The sequence below is a fragment of the Chiloscyllium plagiosum genome, unplaced genomic scaffold (assembly GCF_037043375.1).
Source record: "Chiloscyllium plagiosum isolate Xiang-an unplaced genomic scaffold, Cpla_swu_hap1 HiC_scaffold_4, whole genome shotgun sequence".
Taxonomy (NCBI): Eukaryota; Metazoa; Chordata; class Chondrichthyes; order Orectolobiformes; family Hemiscylliidae; genus Chiloscyllium; species Chiloscyllium plagiosum.
The window spans coordinates 11,664,661-11,671,622 of record NW_028270142.1 but is presented as its reverse complement, the minus strand read 5'-3'; the positions used below and the strand labels follow the sequence as shown (position 1 = coordinate 11,671,622).

The following is a 6,962-nucleotide window of genomic DNA, read 5'->3' as shown; positions in this document are numbered from 1 at the left end:
ATCTTACAATACAAATGTGGATTGAAAGAATCTGGTTTTACATATTGTTATATACTTTAGTATTTTAACATCTCTATCTGCACAAACTTCATACATGACAATTACAAATAATAAAAAATTGTAAAACATATTTTTCTGAGTAAGGCCTGAAGTTTATTGACTTTATAAACGTTTGAGCTTATTAATTTCAAATCTGAAAATGAGTTAATTGTCTTCATTTTGAAAACTTCACAGTTAAATATACACTTTGTGGGATAAGCACAGTAGTTATTTAAACTACAGACTTGTTTAAGGTGAGAGGGGAAAGATATAAAAGAGACCTAAAGGGCAACTTTTTCATGCAGAGGTTGGTACGTGTATTGAATGAGCTGCCAGAGGAAATTGTGGAGGCTGGTACAATTGCAACATTTAAAAGGCATCGGGATGGGTATATGAATAGAAAGGGTTTAGAGGTATATGGGCCAAATGCTGGCAAATGCGACTAGATTAATTTAGGTTATCTGGTCGGCATGGACAAGTTGGACCAAAGGGTCTGCTGTACAGCTCTATGACTCTATAACTTGTTAAGTAAAGTAATTTAGAGTAATAGAGTCATAGAGATGAACAGCACAGAAACAGACCCTTCGGTCCAATTCGTCCATGCCAAGCAGATATCCCAATCTAGTCACACCTGCCACCACCCGGCCCACATCCCTCCAAACCCTTCCTATTTATATCGCCATCCAGATGCTCTTTAAGTGTTGTAATTGTACCAGCCTCCATCAATTCCTCTGGCAGCTCATTCCATACATGCACCACCTTCTGCATAAAAAAGTTGCCCCTTAGGTCCCTTTTAAATCTTTTCCCTCTCACTCTAAACCTATGCCCTCTAGTTCTGGACTCCCTACACCAGGGAAAAGACCTTGTTTGTTTATCCTATCTTTGCCCGTCATGATTTTATAAACCTCTATAGGGTCACCCCTCAGCCTTTGACGCTCCAGGGAAAACAGCCCTAGCCTATTCAACCTCTCCCTATTGCTAATTTGATCTGTAAAATATTGCTTTTGTTAATATTAAGCCAGTTTGCCATGAAGCAAGTTTGAATGGTAATGCGTTGGCATTGAATGAGGAAAATTAACAAGTGCTCAGCTGGCAGGAGTTCTATAAACGCTATCATTGAAAAACAAAATAGTCAGATGCCTAGATGCTTATGGTCCCTGAAAAACAACTGACTAGGTTTTTTTGGGGGGTGGGGGATGTGGGTGCACAGGGTGGAGAAGGTGAAGGGAGTTGGATCATTCTTTATTTCATTGACAGTGATGTCTTTACCTAGCCTGCCTGTGGAACTTAATCGTCTATGGATTGAGTTACCAGCCCTTTGAAACAAGGATGAGTTTTGACCTTGAGACCAAAGAGACATCAAGCATTGCAACGATTTTGTTCTCTTACATTTTTTGTTTTCTTTACTTGCTGAGCAATGTTAATTCTGTTTGAACAAAGAACATAAAAGTAGGTTAACGCTGCTATTATTGTAATTAGCATACATTAATAAAATCAAACAAATGTGCAATTCTAATTTAAGGTTCACCTTGTTCCTTGCCTCTTTTGATTTTAAAAGTGATGAGACTCATAATATCAGAAGTCTTCCAATTTGTTAAAGTATTCCCTTTTATCAGAACTTTTCGTAATTCAGCACAATTCAGTATAAATAATTGTTTGTTTCAGATAATCCAATGGCAAAGGCATTTTTTGATGGTTGTCTTATTGTTTTGATCAGAAACACAACTTTTGAACAAATTCTGCTTTTTCAGAAAGACTTTTTCTGCAGAAGAACATTTTCCATGCCTTCTTTTTTTAACTTGAACCAAGTGAAAGCTCAACTTTACCACGTAGCAACCCAACCAAATCGTGGCTGCGGCAATGATTTTGAACCGCAAAGCAGGGCTGTCTCTTAACAGAGATTTCCATTTCAAAGCACCAGGTCTCTAGCTTTCAACCTGGTTGACCATATATGGCTAGGTGAGTATCCCAGAATGCCTTAGCTGCACAGAAGCAAAACAAAATCTTAGGTGTGTGTAACTTAGAGGGAACTTACTAAACATTCCAATATTCTAAGATCGGGAGTGTGTTTAATCAGCGAGCGCACAGAAGCGGGTGTCACTTTGGGAAGGTACATTAGCAGGAACTGGACTAACGTGTGACAATTACACCCTTGTTGCTGTATTCATAAGTTGTGTGAAAGGTAAGTGTTGGACTGGCAGCTCTCAGCATAATGTGATTTTCTAATTCATTTGTATTAAGCTCCAGTTGTTTTTAATTAAACTCAGTTTTGCTATTAAACTCAGTTTTGCTGTATATATTGTGCCATGCACAAAGTGCGATCGAGAGTGGCATTTCGTATCAGAATTGTTTGTGACTCGTCTGATTTTTCACTTTGTTCACAGAACCTCAGTAGCACATGTCACATCAATATTGTGACGGCACTTACTTTGTTTGCCACTTTACACTCTGGTGTTTGGATGTTTACTCAGAGAGAGAGAGAGAAAACCAGTGCCCTGGGTTTGCCCAGAGCTGTGCATTAATTACGCAGAAGGGAAGACTTTATTGTGTTTTTGATTTTTAAATATATACGATCTTACATTGGGAGGGGATAACTGAGCAAAATATCTTATAAAATTTGAAAAAGGCACAATTAAACGGCTATGCAAGCGCACATTTCAAACCGTGAAATAGTTTAATTTGAGGTAGAGATATCAGAAGTGTTATAGTGTGTGAAAAGTTCTCACTTTGTTTATAGTTTCATAAAAACAGTTGGAAATGTAATATCTTCAACAGCTAAGAATAAGGAAATAATTCATGGGATTTAAAAACGGTATACTACTACCTTTATTTCCTTACTGATATATTTTGGTTTTCAATGTATATTGGAAAAAATAACACAATAAATATTGCAAAGCAATTTGTTTTAATTTTCGCGACTTAATCATTTCTTAAACAAAAATGTAATAAGTCGGCATTTACTGGTACAGGAACATCGTTTAGTTAATCATTTGATGGTGCGTTCTATGCTTATTTCAAAATGAGCTGATAATGTTGAAACCAAAACGCTGTAGATCTCAAATGTTTTGTGTCACCAGAGATAATGTGTTGCACTTATACATTGCAAATATATATCTAGTGCATGTATAGAGAGAGAAAATATTTTGCAATATTGCAATATATGTCCAGCATTCTTTTGCTTGGAAAATACATCCATAAATTGTATTTTATGTGAATGTGATTTTAAAATGTTCCCTCATAGTATTTTGGCCTAAATTACTAAACATATTTGCATACAGGCCTGTGAGAATGCTAAATTGCTTTCTTCATTGTTGTATTTTGACAGATCTGGTAAAACTGTGTGGAAAGTTCCAGTAGCTTTCAGTAAACACTGGACAAACATATACTTGCTGCCTGTTGCTGAAATACTTGAGTTAGGTCAGACACTCAGCTGTTTATTCAAAAACTGCAGACCTGTTCATTTACATAATGAATTTATTTAAGCTACTAAAAGGGACTGGGATAACACTGTGCTGATTTCTATTGTTTCATTTAAACCAGTGGAACTGGATGCAAGGGGAAAAGCTGTGGTTTGCATTACAAAAACAAAAAGCCCCGAGGCAGCTTGGGCAGAACCACAAGACTGAGCAAACAAATAGGAAGGATAAAGCTTTTGCCATTTCTTTGTCTGTGGATCAGTGATATTATCTGCTGCTGTTTAATGGGAAAAGGTACATTGCTTAGAGCACTGACTTAAGTGAGGGTTGGTGCTGCAGTTTGCTGGTAGCTGTGTACTCCCAAGTGTCATTTCCGATTCTAAGTCTTCCTGTCAAAGTCCACTGTGGGTTTTTTTTCCCCCTCTTTGTAGAAACTGCTAAACTCAGACATTCCCCAGTCAGAGTCTGCAGTGGTGACTGGAGTGCACTAACCCAGCTCTGCTCCAACCTTCTCAACTGCTACTATGTTATTTGCATATAACTTGGACAATTGGTGCATTGAGTACAGAGTTTCACATTATTTGGGAAAAGGATTACACTGGGAAATGATGGTTTATTGAATTCAGAAGCTTGAAGGGCATCTAGAAGAGTTCGGGAGGATTTGCATTTAAGCTGCTGTAAGTACAAGTCTAAATCAATGAAATTGCATTGGACTGCCAGCAGTTGTCCAATTCTGAGGCATGAATAACCCTTCTCTGTATTTGCCCTGGAGACTTAGTAAAGAAAGGCCTAGCTTATGTTTTAAATGGTACAGTGTTTGTACATAATAAGGTTTAATTATAATAATTAATCAATAATTATGTGTGCGGCAGAGTGAATATCCTTAAATGTAGAGCGACTATTACATTAATTTGTAGAAATATTGGTTTAATTTAATATTGACATAACATGCCTGTTACTTCCATTCATTGCTAAGGTTCATTTCCACACATTTCTTCTCAACTTCTGAATTTAAATGGCACCCCAGAGCAGGTGAACGTAGCCTTTTTTGGGGAGTTGTTATACTGATTTGCTGTCGATGTTTTCATTTACGATTAATAATACGATGAGGGGAAAAATGTTTGATATCTTGCCTTTGACATATGCTCCCTTAAATATACACAATGATCCATAAAAGTATATTTCTCAATGAAAATGAGTGTTATAAATTTGAAACTGAGGAATTTCAATGATCTTGTCAACCCTGCAAATCCCTTAATAAGTTTAAAGTTTTCTTGCACAAAGCAAAATACTAGATCCCCATAGAGGCCATTTCAGAGCAGAATAAATAGTGTCCTAAATTAAACCATTTCCATTTATTAGGGTGTCATTATGCTGAACATATGTCAAAAATGCTTACAAATAAATTGAATTTGTTTTTTACGTATGTTTGTGTCGCAATATAATTTCTGATATGGTACATTCTATGGGCCATGTTTCGATTTGATAGGAATTGCATAAACACGAAACATTAAAATTTTATTGTATTATTAATAAGTAGATTTAGTTACAATTTCTTTAAGTCATAAGCTATCATCACCATTCTTTTTGACTGTTGCTTTGTTAATTTTGCAGCTTGATATTACACCATTTGTCGATGTTCTTTGAAAGGTATCTTTATTTGTATGGATTAAGTTTCCCTTAATGTACTGTTTATTTCATATTTTTCAGTAGAACTCTTTAAATGCATTTGTCACATTCACCATGTTTTTGTCTTGAAATGATGGAGACATAATCTTAGTTTGTATAGCCAACTGTAAATTTATGTGAGCATGAGAAAAAAAAACAAATTAAAGCAAACATTCTTTTACAAAGGGGCAGATTTGAAGGAAAGAGGTGCTACCCGCTGCAAGAGTAAATATTATCAAATTCACTTTAAAAGTGAAAGTCAAAAAGTATTGTGAATGATTGTTGGTTATATTAGAAATGTTGCCTTTTCTTAAAAAAAAACAATGCGATGCCAAACAAGTATAAAAATAATAACTAACATTAAGCTAGATAATCTGTTTGATTTATATTTCTGTGTTGTAGTCTGCCTAGCAGTGTACATTTGATAAATATTTGGCATAAAACAATACACTGTAATTGCAAACTGTAGTCCCATAAAAGCTAATAATTAAGGCAAGGTGGAATAGTTTTGTTTCTGATATATATATTTGCACTTCATCCCTGAGGTGGCTTATGCAAATCTCCTTAAATGTGAGAATATTTTTGCAAACGGATATCAAAGACTGTAAGGTCCTCATGTGGCAGCCTTAGAAGTAATAAATGGTTTAGATTCGTGGCAAAAAAATTACTGGCAGCTGGATGTGTAGAGGTGCTAGCACCCTGTGGTGCCCTGACTGCTGTTAAGGGTTAGAATTAATTTACTCCTTCTGTCCAGATTCCTTAAAATCTACTTGGAAAGTGATTTATAAGAATGAATGTTTGCATTCAGGTGTCGTTTTATACCTTAATATTTTACTCTTCTGACGTGCAAACTTTGATAGTTCATATGTACATGAAAACACTGAAGGAAATTTTGATAGAAGTAAAGTATATGCATACTCGTTGAAAAATTCTCAAAAAAGGTGTTTCTTAATCGTTGTAGCATACTAGATGCTAAGAAATAATCTTTTGAGAAGCTGAACCTCGTATGTAACTAAAATTCAGAAACCTTACCTTATTCATATTATTCAAAACTGAAATGTCTGGGTATTTAATATTTTATGTTGTATTTTACTTGTAAATTGAAATTACTTGTAGATGTTTGGAGTTTAAACACAAAGCGAAAGAATACCTTCTCATTTTCTACCGGCTCTGCGGTAGGGAAAATGTGATAAAATGTCTACCTTAAACCTTGTTTGATCATCTCTCAAAGCGTTTCCCTTCTGGAAATAATTTCTGGGGTTGAAGAGCACAGCATTAACAGATTTAATGTAGCAATTCAGGCAGATGGCTAAAACAGTATGTCAGATTCAACAAAACAAAAGAAACAAATTGGAAATGTTCATGGCTGTGGGTCTACAGCAAATTACTATTTAAAGAGAAATGATACTTTAATTAAAATAATTGCAACTGAGCTAATGAATTGTTTATTTTACAAATGTTGTTTATTCTGTCTTGTGGCTGCATTAGGCTTTTGAGTTTTTTTGTGAGAGAGGTACTTCATTGATTTCAGTTAATATTTACTGTTTTTGTCAAGTTGCAATATGTTTTTAATTTAATGTTTAAACATGAAGAAAATGTGTTGAAAACAACTTGCTTTTATTTCTTCTTTTATTTATGAAGTGATCATATGGAAAAAAAGAAACCTTTAATATATTAACCAATACTTGGTTACAAATATCCTGATTGCTTAGTTTTTTCAACATCTTCAAAATATTTGATACATTTTGAGCTATAAATTTTGTTTTGATCTAAATTTTACCTAATAAAATACAGTAATTTTATGTTTCATCATTTTATCAAATTACGTTCAAATTGCAT

At 34.8% G+C, this 6,962-nt stretch overlaps 1 protein-coding gene across 9 annotated transcripts in view; it reads left to right on the top strand.

Moving 5' to 3' along the window:
- The first annotated feature begins 2,049 nt into the window (after positions 1–2,049).
- Positions 2,050–6,962, top strand: part of eya1 (EYA transcriptional coactivator and phosphatase 1) — a 215,219-nt gene continuing 210,306 nt past the window's right edge. For 6 of the 9 annotated variants that reach the window (XR_015756901.1, XM_043689214.2, XM_087985962.1 and 3 more), the window contains exon 1: positions 2,050–2,221. The gene's annotated coding sequence lies outside the window, so the exon portion shown is untranslated. Of the gene's footprint in view, positions 2,222–3,776; positions 4,133–6,962 lie in introns of those variants that run through there. The other 3 variants (XM_087985964.1, XM_043689216.2, XM_043689210.2) reach the window with 2 other exon arrangements.